This window comes from Macaca nemestrina, chromosome 19, assembly GCF_043159975.1.
Source record: "Macaca nemestrina isolate mMacNem1 chromosome 19, mMacNem.hap1, whole genome shotgun sequence".
Taxonomy (NCBI): domain Eukaryota; kingdom Metazoa; phylum Chordata; class Mammalia; order Primates; family Cercopithecidae; genus Macaca; species Macaca nemestrina.
This window is the reverse complement of record NC_092143.1, coordinates 5,073,632-5,095,113: the sequence shown is the minus strand read 5'-3', so window position 1 is coordinate 5,095,113 and position 21,482 is coordinate 5,073,632. Positions and strand designations below refer to the sequence as shown.

Here is a 21,482-nt window from a genome sequence, read left to right as displayed (position 1 = left end):
TTTTCCAATTCATCTCCGCCCTCTCCTCCTCCATGCCTCCCCATGGTTCGGCAGCGACCTGCCTCTGGCCTCTGCCTCCTCCAGCGTCTGTCCCGCTCCTTCCTGCTCTTCAGCCAGCTCTTCCATTCTGAGATGGGGAGGCCACTCCTGTGCTGTGACGTTGACGCTGTTTCCGCCGTCTCCAGTGACGCTGACGCTGTTTCCGCCGTCTCCAGTGACGCGGACGCTGTTTCCGCCGTCTCCAGTGACGCGGACGCTGTTTCCGCCGTCTCCAGTGACGCGGACGCTGTTTCCGCCGTCTCCAGTGACGCGGACGCTGTTTCCGCCGTCTCCAGTGACGCGGTCGCTGTTTCCGCCGTCTCCAGTGACGCGGACGCTGTTTCCGCCGTCTCCAGTGACGTTGACGCTGTTTTCGCTGTCTCCAGTGACGTTGACGCTGTTTTCGCTGTCTTCAGGTTCTGCATTTCAGGCCTCACCTCCACACCCACATTGAACAAGCAAGCTTGCGTGATAGGAGGCGTGCGTGTGTAACATTTGTGGGGTGCTGGCCACCACCCTGCAGCCCTGCCGGTGTCTAAGGGTACCTCCCAAATCTTTCCGCCCCTGACGATGCGTGTGCGTCTCGGCCGTTCTTCCCCCTGACCTTCCCACGAGCCATCCCAGGAGGTAGATGGGGTTCTTTGGGCAGACCCAATTCTAAGAGGTTCCCTTTTCTTTAAATCACACCGCATTATAACTGCGTCTTCCTTGTGCCTCTCACTAGGACGGAAGGGGCTGGGCAAGAAAATGAACAGCTGTCAGATGCACCTCTTCTAACCACATCCCAAAGTCGCATTGGCACCTTTTAGGTTATAAAACACATTTAAGGGATGACTTTCATTATTCATTTATAAATATTAATGGTAGCATTCTTCTGTTTTCAGTGTACCCTTGCACAGTGCCGATATCTGATAATAATAATAGCTATAATAATAATAGCAGAAAGTTTGGAATTTAAACTCCATGGGGACAGGGGTTTTGTCCGTTTTGTTCATTGCCTGTACAGGTAGTGCCTGGAACACCAGCAGTACTGCCTGGCAAATGGTAGGCACTCACTAAGTATTTTAGAACTGCTGAATTGACTATATTCCTGACACACTCCACTTGCGTTATATAATTTCAGTTTTATAGTTATCTTATTATTCTCTTCATTTATAGAGTGAGGCTTACGGAATTTAAGGTTCTATAAATAGCGCACATAGGTTGATGTTATAAGGTTATAGAGTTAGACAGATATGGTCGTGTCAGTTAAGCCCGGGAAGGCCTGACTCCTTGACCTCTCAAACCATCCATAGGTTGTTAAAGCTTTAATTTTTGTCATCGGTCTCCCTAGACTTTTTCTCGGGTTGTTGTGGTGGGGAACAGCACTGGGCTAGGATTCAGGGTAGCTGCGTGAGCCCTGGCCTTTCCACTAGGCAGCTTCTGGGTGGCCGTTCGTGCCTCGGTTTCTTCAGACGTGTCAACAGTGAGTTCAGCCAAAGGATCCTGAGATCTGTTCTTGACTGAGAGTTGCGTGTCAGGGCGGTTCCTGTACCTTGGTGTGAATCTTTCTGTTGCTGTCATGTTCCATGTATGAAATAAGAACAGGCAGGCCGCGTGCGGTAGCTCGTGCCTGTAAGCCTAGCACTTTGGGAGGCAATGGTGGGTGGATCACTTGAGGTCAGGAGTTCGAAACTAGCCTGGGCAGCATGGTGAGACCCCATATCTACAAAAAATACAAAAATGAGCCAGATGTGGTGGTGCATGCCTGTAGTCCCAGCTACTCAGGAGGCTGAGGTGGGAGGATCGCTCGAGCCCATGACGTTGAGGCTGCAGTGAGCCATGATTGTGCCACTGCACTCCAGCCTGGGCAACAGAGAAAGACCTTGTCTTCAAAATAAAATAAGAACAGTCATATATCTTACATGCATGCATATGTATGTGTATATACATATATACACACAGGCAAACATATGTACACACCTTTTTTGTTTGTTTCCATTTTTCTCTTGCCAGTGACTCCAAGCATTTGTAGGAGAGGCTGAGTGTCCTTGCTCACATCAAGCTCAAGGGTGAGAAATGTTTTTGGAAACAGTCCTCATTCTGAATAACTCACCATGCATCTCATTTATGAATTAGACTGAAGCCTTCTTTCTTTCTTTTTGTTTTTGTTTTTTTGTTTTTTTTGAGATGGAGTTTCACTCTTGTTGCCCAAGCTGGAGTACAGTGGCGCGATCACAGCTCACTACAACCTCTGCCTCCTGGGTTCAAGTGATTCTCCTGCCTCAGCCTCCCGAGTAGCTGGGATTACAGGCATGCACCACCATGCCTGGCTAATTTTGTATTTTTAATGGAGACAGGGTTTCTCCATGTTGGTCAGGCTGATCACCTCGGGTGATCCGCCTGCCTTGGCCTCCCAAAGTGCTGGGATTACAAGCGTGAGCCACCATGCCCGGCTGACTGAAGCCTTCTTAAATGGGTTTATGCTTTGCTTGGAACTCTCCTCAGCTACCTCCTGGTTCGTGCCGTATTTGCAGCCTGCATGTGAGAGATGGAAGCAGAAGTTCCCCCGTGGGCACTCAGGACGCTACTGCGTGCAGACATGCCCCGTAGACTAAGACTCGTTTCTCTGGACACCCTCTAACTGCCGCGGGCAACTGTGACTTGTGATGGACTCCCATCAGCGAGGTGTAGATGCGTAGCAGAGTCGTCGTAGGCAGCTCCTGTAGCCACCTGTGTGGGTTACGTTGGAAGCTCTAAGATGACTAAGAATTGGCACCCTGGGACATGCAGTCACCGTGATCTGGGAAAAGCACTGGCATGGATGCTATCTCGTTTGTTTTCTGTACGGGGGGAATGTGTTCTTAGAGTGAGACTAACTGAGAAGATCTTATCCAAGGCAGGGCCCAGACTCTGCCTCCCCCAAGAGCCCCTCAGTAAAGGCATCAGGATGAAGACTAGAAAAGTCTGTGTGTTTCTGCAGGGTTTAGTGCTGGGGGAGGAGCTAGGACTGGGGGGAGGGGGAGTGTCTTCTTAAGAAAAGAAGTACAAAATCATGAATGCAAGATGAAGTATGGGAGTGACTGCTTGTTTAGTATGAGAAATCACAAAAGAGCAAATCTTAAAAAACTGAAACTGTGGCAGAATCTCGAAAAATAAGCTGATTGTTAGTTGGTTGCCTGACACATCTGTTTTCCTGCATGTTTGTTTGCACAGGAAGGTAATTCAGTCATTCCTTTAGCCTGGGTCATGGAAAGTGGTTGTTTATTCCTGATGGCTGGGTCCACAAAATACCTGGCCTCACGCACTATCCAGCTTCCCCTCTGCAGTCTGCACAAGGCTGCAGGCCCACGATGCTGCCCGGGCAAAGAAGCTTGGGGGCTGGGATGTGGCCACCCGAGATGGGAGGGGCAGCGGCAGCATCTTCCCCTGCCCAGGAACAGCAAAAGCGCCATAGTTCTGCACATTCTGGAAGCCCACATGGACACAGGGTCCCCAGGGCTCTGGAAGGGCCAGCGCAGGCCAGGGACCCTGAGGCCTCACCTGTGTCAAGCAAATCCACCTCTGTTTAGGACCCTGTCTACTACGATAATTGTCTTTGTTGTGTGAGTAGTTGATACTTCTCTGTTAACGTTTTTATTTTATTTTATTTTGATTAAAATCTCAGGGGAGCCTCAAATGCATTTCTTAAGAAATTATATAATGATTTCATTGTGGAAGAATACGGACACCTTGACCATGTGCTTGGTTTAATTTGCAAAATTAAATTTTTGTTTTAAACTCTTGGTTATGAAAACATCCTTACCCTCTTGAACATATCTCCTTGAGTGAGATTAAAGTCCCAGTCCTTTGTTTTTTTAAGAGACTGGATCTGGCTCTGTTGTCCAGGCTGGAATGCAGTGGCGTAATCATGGCTCACTGCGGCCTTGAACTCCTGTGCTCAAGGAATCCTCCCACATCGGCCTCACATGTAGCTGGGACTACAGATGTGTCCTACCACACTCAGCTAATTTTTAAATTTTGTTTTGTAGAGGCGGAGTCTTGCTCTATTGCCCAGGTTGGTTTCAAACTCCTGACCTCAAGCCATTCTCCTTTCTCGGCCTCCCAAAGTGTTGGGATTATAGACATGAGCCACCATGCCTGGTCCCCTTTTTTTCTAAAGGATTTTAGGTTTCTTCTCCTCTAATAGGGCAGGTACATTTATTTTGGAAGCAGTGAACTCAAAGCGTTGAATACGAGGAGGCACCTGATGGGTGCTGGGGGCAGCCCAGCATGCTTTCACCATTTCGGGAAAATTCTATTTCTTGATGTTTTTAACATGTGTGGCAGGGTTGTGGTCATTTGTTTCCCTGCTTTTGTTGAATGTGATGAATATGGTAAAAATAGGATTAAAGTGTTTGATGTCCCCTCCTTAAGCCCAGTGATAGAATTTATCCTTCAAAGATAAATTATGACCTTTTAACCTTAGGGAATATAACTATCCTTGAAAAGTTTAACGTCTTGAAAAGTCAATTGTAGTTTTAACAAGCAAAGCTAAAATTTGCTTACCGTTGACTAAGTACGGATTTAGTTTTAAAGGCTGCCCTCTCTCTCTCTTACACATGGTTTAGGATGTCAATTTCTCCCTGAAAGTGATGTTTCTTAGAAATTTTAAGGATAGTGAATCTTACAAATTTTAAGGATAGTGAATCAGCTTTTAAAGAAAAAGGGCATTGCTCCTTTTTTTTCCCTTTGGCCAAGCTTGACATTTTTGTGAGTTATACAGATAACGTGAAGTGTAGAATTTCTGGCTAGGGTCCTGTGAGTATCCAAAGGGTTGGGTTGCTTGTGTGCTGTGTCCTGCAGTGGGTCCTGCCCCCAGGTGCTCCACGAGCCTTTCCTTGCTGTGAACAGTTGAGATTTTATTATCTCAGTCCGTGGGTTTCTCTCACCTGGAGCACACTCTTTCTCTCCACTTAACAGCAGTACAGGTTCCTGTTTCAACATTGTCTCAGCTGGTCCTCCTCCCCAATGGGGGCGCCCATGAGCACCTTTGATGCTTCTGGTTGGTCCCCCACTTAGTTCTGTGCCTGTGACTGCGTGGACACTCCCTGCACGAGGGTTTCCTCTTCTCCTGTACCATAAGGATCCCATTGCACAATGTTGCAACCATTACAAAACACAAACCTACTCTATTTTGATCTTGATAATCACTCAATAATTTTTAACAGCCAGTCAAACCTGCTATTTAGTTAAATGCATTCAGAACCATGGCTCATTTGGGAGTGTTTGTCATTTGTAAGTGTGTGGTTTGGTGTAGGAAGATGAATTCACCTGCTGGGCTCTGGGGGCACCTGCTGGGGTACCTGTACCCCGGGCAGAGCCCTCATGACATTTTCTGGCCATTAGACAGTCATTCGCCTGTTGGCTGCTCCATGACAATTTTGTTTTCGATCATCAATCAACAGGTATTTATTGAGCACGTGCTGCTTTGGATGCTGGGAGCACAGTTTCACAGAAAACACGTTCCCATGGAAGTGGGTCGTCTCTCTAGTATGCACCCGAGTGCTCTGCAGCTTGTGGGGTCCAGAGTCCGGAGTGGGCGGGGGGTCTGCTCCTGCAGTCCTGGCATGTTTCTGGGAGTAGAAGAGCTGTGCTACCTCTCCCCTGTAAAAGCAGTTGGTAGCCTTGTTGTGAGCTTGCAATTCAGATGGCACCATGGGACTGGCTGGCTGGGGCCTGGCTCTCCTGTGCCATCTGGGTGGCCACTTACTGCATTGCTGATGGGGGCGGGTAAGTCTCCCCTTCCACATATGGAGTCACGGGCCCGGGGTTGGCGGGGTGTGTGTCTGTGCCTACAGGTGGGCAAGGAAGCCTGGGGAGAGAGTAGCTGTCCATGGATGGGGAAGGCCATGCTGGCCATTTCCTTCTGTAACTGGGCTACTAATGTTTATTCCATTTTGTTTATGGTTCTTTTAGCCAACTTCTTCCTTATTTAGTGAAATTCATAACAAACAAGTACAAATTAAAACCATAAACAAACCAATAGTTCAAACAACAGACATTTATTCTCTCCCAGTGCTGGAGGCCAGAAGCCTGAGATCAAGGTGTTGGCAAGGCCAGCCTCCCTCTGAAGCCTCCAGAGGAGAATCCTTCCTCCCGTCTTCCAGCTCCTGGTAGCTCCCGGCAGTCCTGGGTGTCCTTGGCTTGTGGCGCATCACTCCAGTCACTGCCTTGGTCTTCATGTGTCTGCCTTCTTGTCCGTGTGTCCTCTTCTCTGTCGTAAGGTCACGAGTCCTTGGACTTAGGACCCATCCTGATCTAGTATGACCTCACCCCAGCTTAACTAATTATATCTGCAAAGACCCTATTTCCAAACAAAGTCACATCGTGAGGTTCTGGGAGGATATGAATTTTAGAAGATACTATTCAACCCATGACAGATACCAAAGGATAAAATTATGTTATGTCCTGTCATTTGGGCAACAGCCTTTATTGAGGACGAGTAGAGAAGTAACCCACTCTGAATCACAGATGTGCTCAGGAAACTTTGAAAACAGCCGTTAATTTGGTTTGATAACCAATAGTTGTTGGTAACCCAAGTTATCATTGATGATAATAAGCAACTAACAGAGCATCCTCTTGACCACGTGGTGTTTAGACTTTGGCCATTGCTGGCCCCACGGTGACACAGGAAGGAACTGGCTGGTCCCAGTAGGGAGTCATCACACCTACAGGTGCTTACTCAGCAGCTGCAAGGACCCTATCACTTTACCAGGTGGGCAGGGTGGCACAGAAGAAAGGTCCCCAATTGCTTATCCTCAAGAAACTTGCACTATTGTGATTCCTTGGTACATGTGAAGCAAACAGAGGTCAGTAAATAGGTGGACCATTTGTCATTCTGAATACATTTCCATGAAATTTGGAAGCTCATTAGCAAAATATGTCTTTTGTTTGATTTGGGCATATTGATTTGGATATCATCTTCAAACAAAATGGTAGCTGATGTCTGCTACATTCATTGTAGACATCATATAGCTGAGAAGTTTTTCTGCATAGGGTCCAGTGTTTGTAGAGTAAATATCATTAGAGCTGTTGTTACTAGATTTGGTGATGACAGAGATGTGGGCAGTTCAGCAGTGAGCAGTGGTGACTTAAAGTGGGAGAGGATTGGGTGAAGGGTACTAGCTGATTGTTGCTTGGATTTTATGGCCTTAATGCATGGCATTTCCATAGCGTATACTTATTAGTTTGAAGCAGATCTGTTCCTAATATCCTTGGGTCCTGAGTCTTGAAATTCTTTGCTTTCCAGTTCTGTCTTCCTCCACCCCAAGAGGGGCCTCCTAGTGAGCGTGTGTTGCTCTATCCTGCGTGTTGCTCTGCTGTCCCTGAGGTGCACACACTGCAGGTACCGTGGTCCTGCAGGAGAACAGGTCCAGGGGATGGGGCTTGTGAGGTCTGGAGGTAGATCAGAGAGGTCCTGGGTGCAGATACCTAGAGCGCAGCCTGGGATGCAGCTGGGGCATGGCTGGCATCTTTCTGTGGGGTTCTGAGGCCAGTCGGGGACAAGAGGGGTACTGCAGGCTTACCTGGGCTGGCCCATTTTAACTCTTCCTGGACTTTTGTATCACCCCTGGGTAGGGTTGTTACTCACACCATAAAGTGGTGTAGCTCCCATGGTTTCCAGTTCATTCTTCCAACAGCCATTGTTGAGTGTCTGTCATATCCGAGGCATTCTCCTGGACATTTTGAGAAATGCAGTGATGAGCAGGATGGATCTTGCCCTCAGTGAGCTTGCAAGTCTTGCTGGGGAGAAAGACGCGTGTGTATACCTCTCTTAATGAAGTGGAAAGTGATAGTTGTTACGGGAACATTCCAGTTAACTTGTTATGGGGAGTCAAAACCCAGAAAGATGCTATTTGTCTGGGTGGGCTGTGGGATGGGGAAGATGAGGAGATTAGGGGCTTTGTGGAGCAGCGGCTTGTGTGTGGTTTGAAGGATGAATCAATGTGGATTTGTCATTGTAAGCAGCAGTTGGAAAAGGGTCCCCTCCTTGTGGCATTTGTTAGTGGATTCAGTAGGACTAGCTGAGTAATGTTCAGATTTGGGAGAATGACAGGCACCATGTATTTTCACCTGTAACATCAATCTTTTGACTTAGCAACCCTAAATTAGCCTGAGAGTCCAACATTTTTTTATGTACTATGTGTGTATAGTCCTCTTTTGAGTTTAACTTGGATAGCTTTGCCTTTCTTCAACATTATTAATAGGGTCTTGGTACAGACTTTTTAGTTATAACACAACATGTACGTCCTGAAGGAACAGGGCTTATGGAAAAAATAGAGCCGGGGCCAGGCTGCTCAAACTCCATGTAGCTTGGAAATAGTATAAAAAATCATAAAAAATACATGATACATTTCTAATACATAAAACAGTATTATGGTAAGTATGGGGCTTTATATTAGGAAAAAGATTTTTGGAAGGGGATGAGGTTGCTGGACTAGCTAGATCGGAGCAGGAAGGAGCAAGTGGAAAGCAGGTCGAAGATAGCATGGTGGAACTGCACTGTCAGGGGAACAGGCATTGTGCTCGGAGCTCTGGGTTCCCCTGCACCCCCAAAAATTCCAAGGCTGGTGGCCTTTGCCGTCGGTGGCCCTTCCATGGTTGTGCCCCTTTTAACTCTTGCTGGACTTTTATATCATCCCTGGGTAAGGCTGTTATTCACACCATAAAGTGGTGTAGCTGCAATGGATTCTGGTTCCAACAGCGATTTTTGAGTGTCTGTCCTCTCCAAGACATTCTACTGGACATTTTGAGAAATGCAATAATTTCTTAAATGCAATGATTTCTCCGTGATGTGGCGCATTCCTATGCTGGAAAAACCATTTTTGAACCCATGGTCTGTCACCTAGACTGATATGACAGTGGCCCTCTGTTGGCCAGTGGAGGAGGCGTTGGCCTGGTTACAGAGCCCGCCTTCTGGCAGGTAGACCAGGTCCGCCTTCTCCAGTGTGGTTGGGCCAGCACCCCAGGATGGTGAGCCTTTCTTTGTGGTTGTTGCTCTGCCAATCTTGAGTCAGTCCTTGCTTTTTCCTGGCAGAAAGTGTTTTGGGTATTCTGTGCTCTGAAGGCTCAGTGCAGCGTTGAGCTTCAGTTCCTCGTGTTTCCTGGGGGATGAGGTTCCCTGTGAGTCTCCTTGTTATGACTTGAGACAGTGGATAATAGTTACAAAAGCAGGTCTTGGTTTAGTGAGAGCTGGTTCAGGTGGCTGAAAAACACGACTGTTTGACCGAATTCCTTTCAAAGATTTATAATCCAGCCCTAAATATGTGAATGTTTCTCTCTTCGCTCTCTCCTCTCTTTCTTTCCACCTTCCCCCATCTCTCTCCCTTGTATGTCTCTGTCTCTCCCTCCCTCTTTCTGCCCATATGTCCCATCTTTCTCTGTGAACACTGAAGGAGAGAACTCTTTTAAAAGTTAATGAACGAGTTGCAGTGGAACCCTACTAGATTTTCCTTCCATTAAATGCCTGCTACAGACTTTTAATGGATGTTTTAACTAGGCATTGTTATCAAAAGGACTGTTGCACAAATTAAAACCAGGCCCACAATCTGTGAAGAGAAACCGGATTTACTTTTTGCCTTCAGGTAAAAAAGAAAAATGCATGGAGGAGGTGAACTCCACATTGATATTTTTAGAAGTTGGATGTGAGAAGTAGCCAGTGCCACCTGAAGCTATGGAAACAAACAGGAGCTTGGACTCTGCAGGCATACCTCTTTTTAAAGTGAAGACATTTACAGGAAGCCCTGGATTTTTAAGGGTATGTCAGTGTTAATTTTTAACTATTTAATTGGTATTTAAATTATCTTCTTAGTTTGTACGATGCTGCTGTGCGCGTCCCATTTTTAAACCTATGAAGCTCTCTTAAAAGGAGAAGGTCAGGCTTTCCAGGTGCCCGCCGCCCCAGACGTGGGCTGTCTCCGTGCAATCACTGCAAGCATGCAGAATTTTTAAAACTGCCAGATTTTTGGTTTCTCGTTTTGTTCTGATTGATTTTATTTTAGCACATGTACCCCTTTGTCCCTATAAAATTTGCTTAGTCAAATGACAGATTTTGTGTTTCACATCCGGGAAGTCGTTGTCTTATCCCGGCAGGTCCTGGAGTCTTCTATTTCTCCAGCCGCAGTTTTACGATAAAGTCACTGTCAGTTTCTATCGTAAATTATTCGTAATCATGGTGCTTAACAAAAGTTGCCAAGTTCTTAGTGGATGCCCACTGTGTGTACCGTAACAGAAAAAACGTTGTGTTTTCTTGCATTAAGTGTCATTCTGATTAGTCTTAGTGTTAAATCTTGGTTAGCACTTGGCTCTGACTTCTACAAATACAATGCTCTGAATCAAATAAGTGCCAGGGGAGCGGGCTTCCCCTCTTCCCCAACAATCACGACCTCACCGCCCTTCCAGGCACGTCACCAGCACCGAAGTGCCTTTACCTTAGCAGCGTGGATTCAGCCAAGACCTGCGCTTCACGTTTTGCTTCTCGAAAGCCGACATTTTGAAAAGAAAGTCAAACACAGAGCATTTGTTAGTTGGGCAGTTCCTACGAAAGACCAGCTCCAGTTCTTTGGAAGGAAATTGGCCAGATGCATGCACTGTTCAGGGCTTGTCTTAGTGCTAAAATGTAGCTAACGTGTATGGCAAAGGTGAGGAAGTGCTGTGAGCTTCATGGTGGAGAGCGTCCCTTCTGATCTCAGGGCAGTGGGGGTGACGATGGGGGCCCTGGCTCTCTGTTTAACCCCTGTTGGGGTGTTTTTGGTTTCTGGTTTGTGTGTGTGTGTGTGTGTGTGTGTGTGAGAGAGAGAGAGAGAGAGAGAGGGGAGAGAAGCCATATCCCTATATCAGGTCCATCAAAAACGCACCCCAATGCAGAACTCTTGATCCGTTGATTGCCTGCAAGCTCAGAGCACACAGTGATAACTGAAATCTCTGAGAGTAGATTTAATTTTATGAGCTGCATTATCCAAGAATACTAAGCCGTGGAGATCATGCTCAAGTCATGGGGTTTAAAGGGGTGATGGCTTCAGTTCTCTGTGTGGGGGAAGAAAGCCTGTGGCCTTTTTTTCTTTTTAGGCACAAAGCTAGTTTAATTGAAAGAATAATTTGATTTGCTGCTGCTACAGCAGAAGAGCTTGAGATGTGGCAAATTTTCTCTCCTTTCACCCAAACTCAAGAATTTAATGCTAGCAGGTGAACTTCTGAAGGCTGCTATCAAGTATACAGAGACAATAACTGTCTTAAAAGCAGAATTTTGTCAATATTTTTTGCTGTGGGCCAAAGAACATTCACAATAATGGAGTACTAAAGCCCTGCTTGAAAATGTTGTAGAGGGAGCGGGAGTGGAGGATTTATTCCAAGTTTGAGCCTGCAGTGTTTTGGTGGTATATATGATTTCTGAATAATCTTTTTGCTCTAGCAAATGGAGGCACCCAGATATAATTTTCTGTTCAGGAAGAGCATTTGGTAGACATTGCTACCCAGGGCCACTGAACTGGAAGTGCCGTAGCCTATGGTTTCTTTTCAGTCGCCGCATCAACCCACCATCGACTGTACACCTTCACTAAATGCCAGTGTTTTCTGACAGATGAAACGGGAGATGGAATGGCCAGGAGTGGGCCATGGGGTCAGGGCTGAGGCGGTGGGCCTGCTGCTGGGGGAGGTACTCCATAGGGCCACTGCTCCTGGCAGGGGGTGCTGTGCCTCTTCCCACAGTGAGTGGAGTCCCTTTGCCCTTGGTTTTAAACATGCCATTTCACCATGCTTTTGTAGAAAGTTGGTTAAACAGCAAATTGCACAACCCACAAAATGTAATGGCCTTTATGACTTAAAACAGATGCTAGATTCAGTTGCGTGAATTGCCTTGCCCCTTAAGTTATCTTACTTTGAAAAGAATGATTCCCTGAAATTTCATTTTGGAAAACGTTGTTTCCCTCATTCTGCTTATGAGAACTGGTGCCTACATTTTTAATGCTGTTTCAGTAAAGTGATTTTCTGATATAGACAGAGGTGAAGCCGTTTTTGTAGTTTTTCCAGTGTTCTCCGTATTTGGTAGAATTAGAAGGGAGAGACGGAGGAGCAGTCACACACACATATGTGAGCGCACACACACCTACAGCAGAGAAGCACAGCTTTGCCCTTCTTCTGAAGTGTGGAAAATATCAGTGACCTTATCATTACATGTACTTGTTGCTGTATTTATTTGAAATGTTCCGACTTTTTTTTTTTTTCTTCCTGTTCATTTTAGTGGAAAAGGATGATAGCAAAAGATTTTATTTATTCAGAACCACAGTGCAGGCAAAGTGAAAGTAAATCCTAGGCTTCCGGTGCATTCAGAAACCACAGTAAGAAAGCACTGTTTTCTCAAATATAAAGATGAGCGCACTAGCCAAATAATTTTTTGAGGAGCTTTGGAACAATAGAAGCCATCTAGAACTATTATTTGAGGCTATGTATGAAAAATATATGTGAGCTTACAAAAATGTTTCTCATACTGGAAACTCTGTATCCGTCAGACAGACAAGACTTTCCTCATGTTTGTGGACGGTGATAGCAGTGTAGCTCTGTGATAATATCAGTGGCCTCAATAATTGTATTCTACTTCAAGTGTAAGGCTCTTATTTTGGTGCGACTTAATAATTTTGTTCTTACTGAAGACTTTTTCCCTTCAGAAATACCATGTGATGAAGTTGCCTGTAGAAGGTGATAGAATTGTATTCACCCTCAGGTTCGTCTGGAAAGTCAGATTGTGGCCCACATGTTTTCTTCACGCTCACCTTTGTGTGTATTTCAGGCATTACCTTGTGATTGTTTAGATACTCTTTTATCATTATACATAATCCAAGGGTTATTTATCATAAAATAGATTGAGTAATGCTGAACTCACAAATATGGGGCTGAAAATGTAAACACATTTTTGTAAATCCAGTTGACAGTTAATTAGCCAACATTAATGGAGGGTTGAAGTGAAAGAAAATAGAAAACCACAAATTTCTAAAAGAAATTTTTTCCCTCATTTGGAATCCATTTTATACGTTTATTGGAAGCTAACGTTTCAGTTAACTATGACATATAGATATACGTTTACTTGCCTAATTATACTTACTGTTAACAATACATCATGTGTTTGCCTATGCGTCCAGCTTTGCCAGTGTGATGGTTTAATTACCCTCTGTGGTGTCTGCACGCTCTGCTAAGTCTTGTGTGGAGGAACGGTTAGAAATAGCCGCAGAGGCAAGGATTCAGAAGCCGGTGTGCTGTGAAGTCATAGGGTCACCCACCAGCAGCAGTGCCAGGCAAGCCCCCTCCACGTGGGAGGAGGCCCAGGTGCCTGCTTCCTAACGTGGGTCCCGAGCCGGGCACTCTGGAGTGGAGAGGCCTGGATGGGAGCCCCAGATCCGGGCCACCATGGTCCCTGGGCTCCTGGGGGGAAAGCTGGGTCCTGCACCGCCCTCCTGCCCACCCGGGGCTCCAAGCTCCAGGCCCTGGCTGCTCTCTGTCCCTTGCTCCTGCGGCCACCCAGGTCCCACCTGCTAGCCGGGCAGGCTGCTCAGACACGCATCCTTCCCAGTGGTCTCCCTGCAACTCCTCCCGCGGAGACCCTGGAGCCACACGGGTTGAGAGCCCTGGGCGCCTTGCCAGCCCCCGCGGGGTCCCGGGGAGAGGGTCATGCCCTGTGGCTCCGCATCGCTCTCACCCCTGTGGCAGGTGGGGGCAGCTGGCCTTCTCCCTGCCTCACCCCTGCAGTAGGTGGTGCCGCGTGCAGGGGGTGGGTGGGTGGGGGAACAGGTGACTTCCTCCTCCTCTAACTCCTGCAGTGGATGGGGGTGCAGTGGGGGGAAGGGTAGGTAACTTCCTTCTCATCTCACCCCTGAAGTAGGTAGGGCTGGGTGACTTCCTCACCGTCTCACCCTTGTAGTAGGTGGGGGATGCATGACCTCCTCCCTACCTCACTCCTGCAGTAGCTAGGGGTGGGGGGATGACTTCCTCCTCCTCACCTCACCCCTGTAGTAGGTGGGGGGATGACTTCTTCCTCTTTGCCTCACTCCTGCAGTTGGTGGGAGGTGCATGACCTCCCCATCTCACCCCTGCAGTAGGTGGGGGGATGACTTCCTCCTCCTCACCTCACCCCTGTAGTAGGTGGGGGGTGACTTCCTCCTCCTTGCCTCACTCCTGCAGTTGGTGGGGGGTGCATGACCTCCCCATCTCACCCTGCAGTAGGTGGGAGGGTTGACTTCCTCCTCCTTGCCTCACCCCTCCAGTTGGTGGGGGGCGCATGACTTTCTGCCTCACTCCTGCAGTAGGTGGGGGGAAGGTGACTTCCTCCTTCTCGCCTCACCCCTGCAGTTGGTGGGGGACACGTGACCTCTCCTGTCTAACCCCTGAAGTAGGTGGGGGGCACATGACTTCCGCCTCCCTATCTCACCCCTCCAGTAGGTGGGGGGGTGACCTCCCCGTCTCACCCCTGCTGTAGGTGAGAGGGGTGACCTCCTGGCTGGCCCTGCCAGGCTGTTCCCTGTCCCCAGCCGCAAGGGTGCTCTCCCAGCCTCCATGCCCACACCCTCGCCCCACTTGCCCAGCCCCTGCAGGAACTTCTCCCCGCAGTCTCCAATGTTTTCTAGAAGCCTTGGCTCCCCGCGTGGGGTCTCCCTTCTGTCCAGCTCTGTACCTCGCAGGCGGCCTGTCCTCCCTGCAGTGAGGGGCCGGGGTGGGTGTAAGCCCTTCTGCCCTCCCGCGTGGGCGCAGACTGGGCAGCGCGGGCCGGCCCTGGGTCCAGGGAGCCTGGAGCATGCTGGGCCAGCCAGGTGGTGCAGGGTCGGCTCAGCCAGTGCCCAAGGCAGCACCTGCATGAGGTCCCTGCTTCCTGGAAACCGGGAAGGGCCTTGGCCCTGGGGAAGGCAGGGCTGAGTGCATCTCCCCTCGGAGAGCGTGAGGTACTAGGAAAGCTCGCGGGCCCGTACCTCCCAGATGGGTCTGGGATGAAGGCCACAGGTCACCCAGAGCGGGACTGGGTCAACAGTGGCTTGGCGTCCTGGCACAGATGAGCGTCCAGGATGGATTCCTTCAGTGCCTGTGAGAAGGCGGAGGCCTGGCCACAGTTCTGCAGCCGACAAAGGGTGGTCTGAGGACCCCCGACACCTATTCCAGTGCCTGTCCCCTCAAGATGCACCAGCCCCGGGCGTGTTTGCAGGGGACATGCCTCTTTGCAATGAGTGTAGTAGTTAACCCCATGCACAGCGGTTGTTTAGACGACACTGCTATTTTTGTAGGATCTTTTAAAAAATTTCTTTGCTTTTATCAGTGTTCTTCTATTTCTTTTTACTGGTAAAGTCATTTACTGAAGAAAAATAATTTTGAACTAGAAATTATCTTTTTAGTTTGTAATAAAATTATGGACAAGGAGCTTCTAAATTATCTAACATTTTTTCCTCTTTGCAAAAGTGTTAATATTATTTGGAAAAATTGGAAAAATACAGAAAAATAAGCAAACCGAAAAAGCGTTATTTAAGATCCTCCTACCCCAGTGTAGCTTACTGTGAACATTCTTATCCGAATTCTTTCAGGTTTTATTTTTTCCCTACATATATTTTTCAAACAAAGATGGGATGATGGTAGTATTTATTGGCTTGCTTTTTCACTCACTAAATGGTGAACAGCTTTTTACACAATTCTTTATACATTTTTATGATTCTTTCTTTAGGGTTTTTTTTTTTTTTTTTTTTTTTTTTGACGTTGCTTGGTCAAGCTTTGGCATCTACTGCAAACCTGTCTTCAAAATATATCCATCTATCTTTCCATTTCTAGTGATGAAAACGATCATATTCCTGGGCCGTTGCCAGCATGGGTATTTTTTAATTTGACAATCTTTGCCAGTTTAGTAACTGTGAAGTAGTGTTGTTTCAGCTTGCATTTCTTGGATTACACGTGTTCGGGGTGGGGGGGCAATTTTTCCATAAATTTTATGAGACAAAGGTATTTTTTCCATTTTGAATTATTTTCGGACATGTTATTTGCTAATTTTTCTGTTGCTTTGTTCCCTCATCTTATTCATTTGGAAAAGCTGGAATAAAGGTGTTAACTCATCGCTTTGGCATCTCTATACTTGCAGTCCCCACCTTCTGTTGTCTTTTAAGATTATGCAAGTGATACAGGCTTATTTTAGAAAAACTTGAACAAAGAAAAAAATTTAAAAATTAATGAAACTCATTTGAAATCCCATCCTCCAGAAATTACCAAAATTGATATTTGGGTGTATATTCTTCTGGATCGCTTCCTAGGCAGATCTATTAATGTATTTTATCTATCTGTCTGTCTGTCTATCTATCTATCTATCTATCTATCTCTCTATCTATCTATATCTATCTATCTCTGTCTCTATATCTATTTGTCTATCTTTGTGATTTTTAGTGCACATATAGTATCCCATTTTGTTGTTATGCACAAATTATTGGAGAAATCAACCATTGTTGGAGGTGTGGTTTTCTCCCACTTTCATAGTTGTAAACAGCTGTGTAATTAATATCTTTGTATGTATATCTTGGCCATACTCTCATCATTTCCTTGATAAATGCCCGCAAGTAGAATTACCAGGTCAAAGGTTTTGGATGTTTTAAATTATTTTGGTGCATGTACTGCCAACTGGCCTTCTGGGAAGGTCGTGCACATTTTCAGTCCCACCAGTGACATGCATTTCTGTGGGTTATGGCATTTTTTGCTATATTGAGTTGTTTTCATGTTGTTTAATTGGTCCTTTCTCGCATAGTTCCTGCTTTTAAAGTGATGTCTAAAGGTGCCTTCCAATTCTCAAGATTATAGAAATATTCAGTTTTATTTTCATGAGTTGATTGTTTTCTGCTTAAGCATTTGATGCATCTAAAATTAATTTTGGTATATGGTGTGAGGAGGGCATCTCACTTTAATATTTTTCTAAATGCCATTTATTTAAAAATCTATTTTTCCTAATTAGAATTCTAAATGCTACCTTCATTGTACACTAAGAATATAGATACATGTGTATATGTATATATTTGCGATTGTCTTTCAAATTCCACTTTGATTTCAATGATTAATCTGTCTCTGTTCCTGCCCTTGTTTTGAGTACTATATTATAAAATACAATTTAAATAATATAGCTTTCTACCCACCCCCTGTGCCCGTTACTTTTCTTTTTTCAATGACTACTTTTTTCTGTTCTCCTAAAGAAACTTTAGAATCATTTTTGTCACACCTTGGGTAATTTGACTGAAATGGCATTTAATTAAATAAATTAATTCTGGAATACTCAGCATCTTTATAGTGGTAAATTTTCTATTCTAAAAACAACTTTGGTATATTTTCAAGTTTATTCAAATCTTATTTGCTGTTATAAAGTTTTGTGAGTTTTTTCAAGGATAATCGCCTAGGTTATTTATTTATCTGTTTTTGTGATTTTCGCCTTTGTGAATGGACTTTTCTATTAGATTGTAACTGGTTATTTGTGTATTGGGATGCTATTGATTTTGGGAATCTTTCTAATTAGCTGTTTGTATTAGCAGATGCTATTGTTTACCTTTGTATGTGGTAGCTAGATTTCAGTACTAGATTTTAGTGCTTTTTTATCATGACCTTCTCTTGTGGCTTTTCTATTTTGAGAAAATACTGTAGCTCTTCAACATTGTTGAATCAATGGGGAGTGTTTGGATTTAAAAAAAAAAATCAAATATCAGTTGACAGTGATGCCTTAAAGCATCTTCTGCAAATAAATAATCAATGGTTAAAATCAGCCCAGGCTGCAGCAGCACAGGGACTGCCGCTCTTCAGCGGAGGTTTTTGGGAAGCAGAAATTTTACTTGGCTGGTGTAGAATCAGTGAGATACTGGGATTATTTACCCTGGAAAAGGAAACCATCTTCAAGGCTGTGAAGGCTGACTGTTTAAAAAGTGAAATCTTTTCAGAGTGAATTGGCAGGAAAAGGGGCTTAAACACAATGAAATAGTGAAAGCAACTATATGTGCAAGTGAAAAATGCCCACTAGATAGATGGCTTAGGCGTGAGGGAAAGGACCTGATTTTTTAAAAGGCGTGTTAATCATGAAATCTTCCTAGTTTTCTCACAGTCTTCAGTTTTAGGGAAGGCCTTTTGCAGATATCGTTCAGATGTGCTACTTTATAAAACACCTACCAGTTTTTCAGGTCCGTGTTATCTGGTAGTGGTGAGAGAAACTTTAAAACATATACAATCATATGGGTTTGTATTTGCCACTGCACAGGCCTAATTCCTGTTGCGTAATCTCGAGATGCTTTAGCTCCTGGCCGGGGCCTGGTGTGGCATTGACTGCAGTAATCCTGTGTTGGGGTAGTTTTTCATGGTTGTCTTTAAGCTAATGTAAAATATTTTCCCTTTTTTCATGCTTCTGTTTGGTTTTAAAAATGAAAATTAAATCTTGGCTTGCTCTTCGAGTACGCTGTGATTTAGAAGTTAAAGCAAGGAATTGACAGTCATGTTTTTGCTCAGTTTTAATAAATGTGTCGCTTAGAGCCACCCATTTCTTCTCTGTTAAAAGGGAATACTACTGTTTTATGGGACTACAGGATACTTTAATAGAATAATACATAAATAAGGATTTGAGACATTAACAGAAAATATTTTTTTGAAACACAGAAAAGCCTCATCTATGCAGAAACCAATTAATTACCATCTTTATTTTTCTAGATCGGAACTAAGAATCAGAAGGGATAAAAAGACCTGAGCATGAAAGTCCATGTACTGAATTCATTGTTTACTCATAGACACTCTCTCCAGGTTCTCAATCATTATGTAAATTTTATTGTCCGGTTACACACAGTTCTAATGTTCATGAGTATCTTCTAGGCTACAGCAAATTAAAAGTAGTAAATTGGGAGTGGGAAAAGACACACAGATAACAGGGAGAAATGATAGCAGATGACCTAATAGTAAGCAAGAAGAGAGGGAAAAAAACTATAGCAAAATAATAAATAATACGAAAAGCACAGCACTGCGGGCCTTTTCTTAGAAATAGAATAGTTCTTTGCCCTTCGTCGTTATCACTGATGGCTCACAGGTTTTTTTTCTAGTTGTTAGAGAACTTTAATTTTATTCAATGTGCTTTAAAGAGTGTGGCAAAAGCATGTAGATTTTATGTAGATTTTTCCAGTGCGTAAACATTTTAATAAAATTCTGTTTAAAAGGGTAAACCCCCAATTATCCAGAAAACCCAGCCTCCAAAAATGACTCCTCAGCGGGGTTCTGAATAGTTGTGATTTTACTGCATGATTTACTTTCAATAATTGATAGTATAAATTCTTTAAGTATTTTACGGAAACAGTTTTTGCATATAGTCTCTCGATGATGAAACACACCTTCTGTATCCATTTTAATGTATGTATCCTTTGAGTTGCATTTGCTGGAAAAAATTTGGTTCTGTTCCTCTGACATGTATGTTTCCTTTCTTCCTCCTCTACCATCTGGGATGCTTTCTCTAATATCGCATTTGGAAGAGGATGACGCTCACTGTGTTGTTTCAGCATATGTGGGTCTGGTTGAATTCACGTCTGCCTGTTCACCTCTAGTTTTTTATTTTCACACCTCCATGGAGGTGGTGTGCTGCTCTCCCATGCCTGGTAGAGCTGTAGGAAATGTTACTTAAATGTGTGAATGTGACCACCAGGGTACATTTAGCTCAACAGGAAACAAATACGCTAAATACAGGTAACATGCTATTTATACTTACAGGTAATAACTTATATCTTCTAACCAATAATTTTCCCCCTAACATAGCTGGGGATATAATACAAGCCAGTTGGCGCTTTAAAAACTGTAACTCTTTTTGATTTTATGTGTGATACAAAATCTAATAATACTTCTAGGAAAATGCCACTTGTATTTTTTAGTACCTGTGTGCTTTTCTTGATTGTTAAAATATACGTATGTAGATTGAACATGAATGAAAAAATTGAAGTTGGGGTTTGAAGATTTCTGGGAAATTAGTTTTCGTTGAACACAGCTGCCCAAATTGTTTGATTTCTGTTAAACACAATGGAATTGTTGCAGTGATGCTGCAGCTACAAAAACAAAAAATAACAAATAGACCACGCTTCTGCATGTGTATTTTACTTCTGGTACACGGGAAGAGACTGAGCTAATGAAGAAAAATAACATTTGTACTTATGTCCTAGAAGAATGTCATCAGAACTATTTATTGCTCACTAAAGAAATTAAATTACTTAATGAAGGTGAATTATTAACTTAATTTATTAGGAATTTAATTTGGGAGCTATTTTCATAGGGATATTGGCCAAGGCAAGAATGATAACACTTTAATGCATAAAGACACTCAAATGACTTTAAATAGGCAACTAAAACTATTTCAGTGGAAACAGATATTTCTGTGCTTTAAATAACAATTTTTCAAAAAAGATCTATTATCAGTGTAACTATGCAATCATAAGGAGTATGACTTTTTTAAGAGGAATTAATTTTCAACAGTAGCATTGCTTATCATTGACAGGCTTTGTATCATTGCTTTATAAATTAGGTTCCATTTCTGAAATAATTGCTAAGCAGTTTTTGGTAGCAGGGGAGCTGTTCATTGTTAATTTTGAGTAATTGAAGCCCAGAAATCAGACAGATCAAACTGTTCCAGGTCTGGTCATACCAGATCAACTGGGTCACAGAGGTTTCTGAACCACATGACCCATGCTAGAGGGGTGTGTGTGGTTATTCTGAAGCCTAAACTGAGTCTACTTCCCCTGGCCTAAATAAGATATGATATCATTGCCTTTACTGGATAGTTCCACCTTCTCCTATTAAAAATGCCACAAAATGGAGAGGGAAGAGATTTCTTGATATCTACGTGTTAGCGATCACAGTGAAAGCCAGAACTGGCAACTGAAGGGCAATTCACTGGAATTTTCTATAAATATCTTCTTATAAACATCATTATAGTGATTCATGAATTAGATGACAGAAATATGGGGGAAAATCTCATTTCTTTTTTAAATTGTTGTTTCTGTTTGAAATTTTTAGTGATTTCAATAATTTTCATGAGTGTATGCAATATGAAGTTTTGGGGTGATTCCTGAAGCAACATGTATTATGTAGATACAAAAACATCTCAATGATGTGCATTTTACCCGTTCTACACCCAAACACAACCACGGCTAGCTAGGTGGCTGGAGGCTTTTGATGCTTGGAATTAAGATTTTTTTTTTTTTAATCTTTAAGTTTTGATATGTCAGATGAAATGTTTTACTTATGATAGACTTATGGGGAAATGTGACTCTTTAAAAAATATTCAGATAACTTGATTGTATTTGCCTGTTTATCAAAAAAGAGTGGTGATGTGCATTTATTGCTTCAAAGATGTATGTGAAACATCCTCCTATATCTGCTTCGCCGATGAAAGGGGCCCATCCTTCTGTTTGGTGCAGTTT

At 44.1% G+C, this 21,482-nt stretch overlaps 1 protein-coding gene across 5 annotated transcripts in view; it reads left to right on the top strand.

The window, feature by feature from the left end:
* The window catches only part of LOC105489321 (teashirt zinc finger homeobox 1), an 80,275-nt gene that overhangs the window by 25,475 nt on the left and 33,318 nt on the right, over window positions 1-21,482 (top strand). Inside the window, exons 1-2 of one of the 5 annotated variants that reach the window (XM_011754061.3) lie at window positions 332-666; window positions 9,645-9,817. The exons of 2 other annotated variants lie outside the window; for them this stretch is intronic. The gene's annotated coding sequence lies outside the window, so the exon portion shown is untranslated. Of the gene's footprint in view, window positions 1-331; window positions 667-9,644; window positions 9,818-21,482 lie in introns of those variants that run through there. 2 more of the 5 variants (XM_071085173.1, XM_071085172.1) reach the window with 2 other exon arrangements.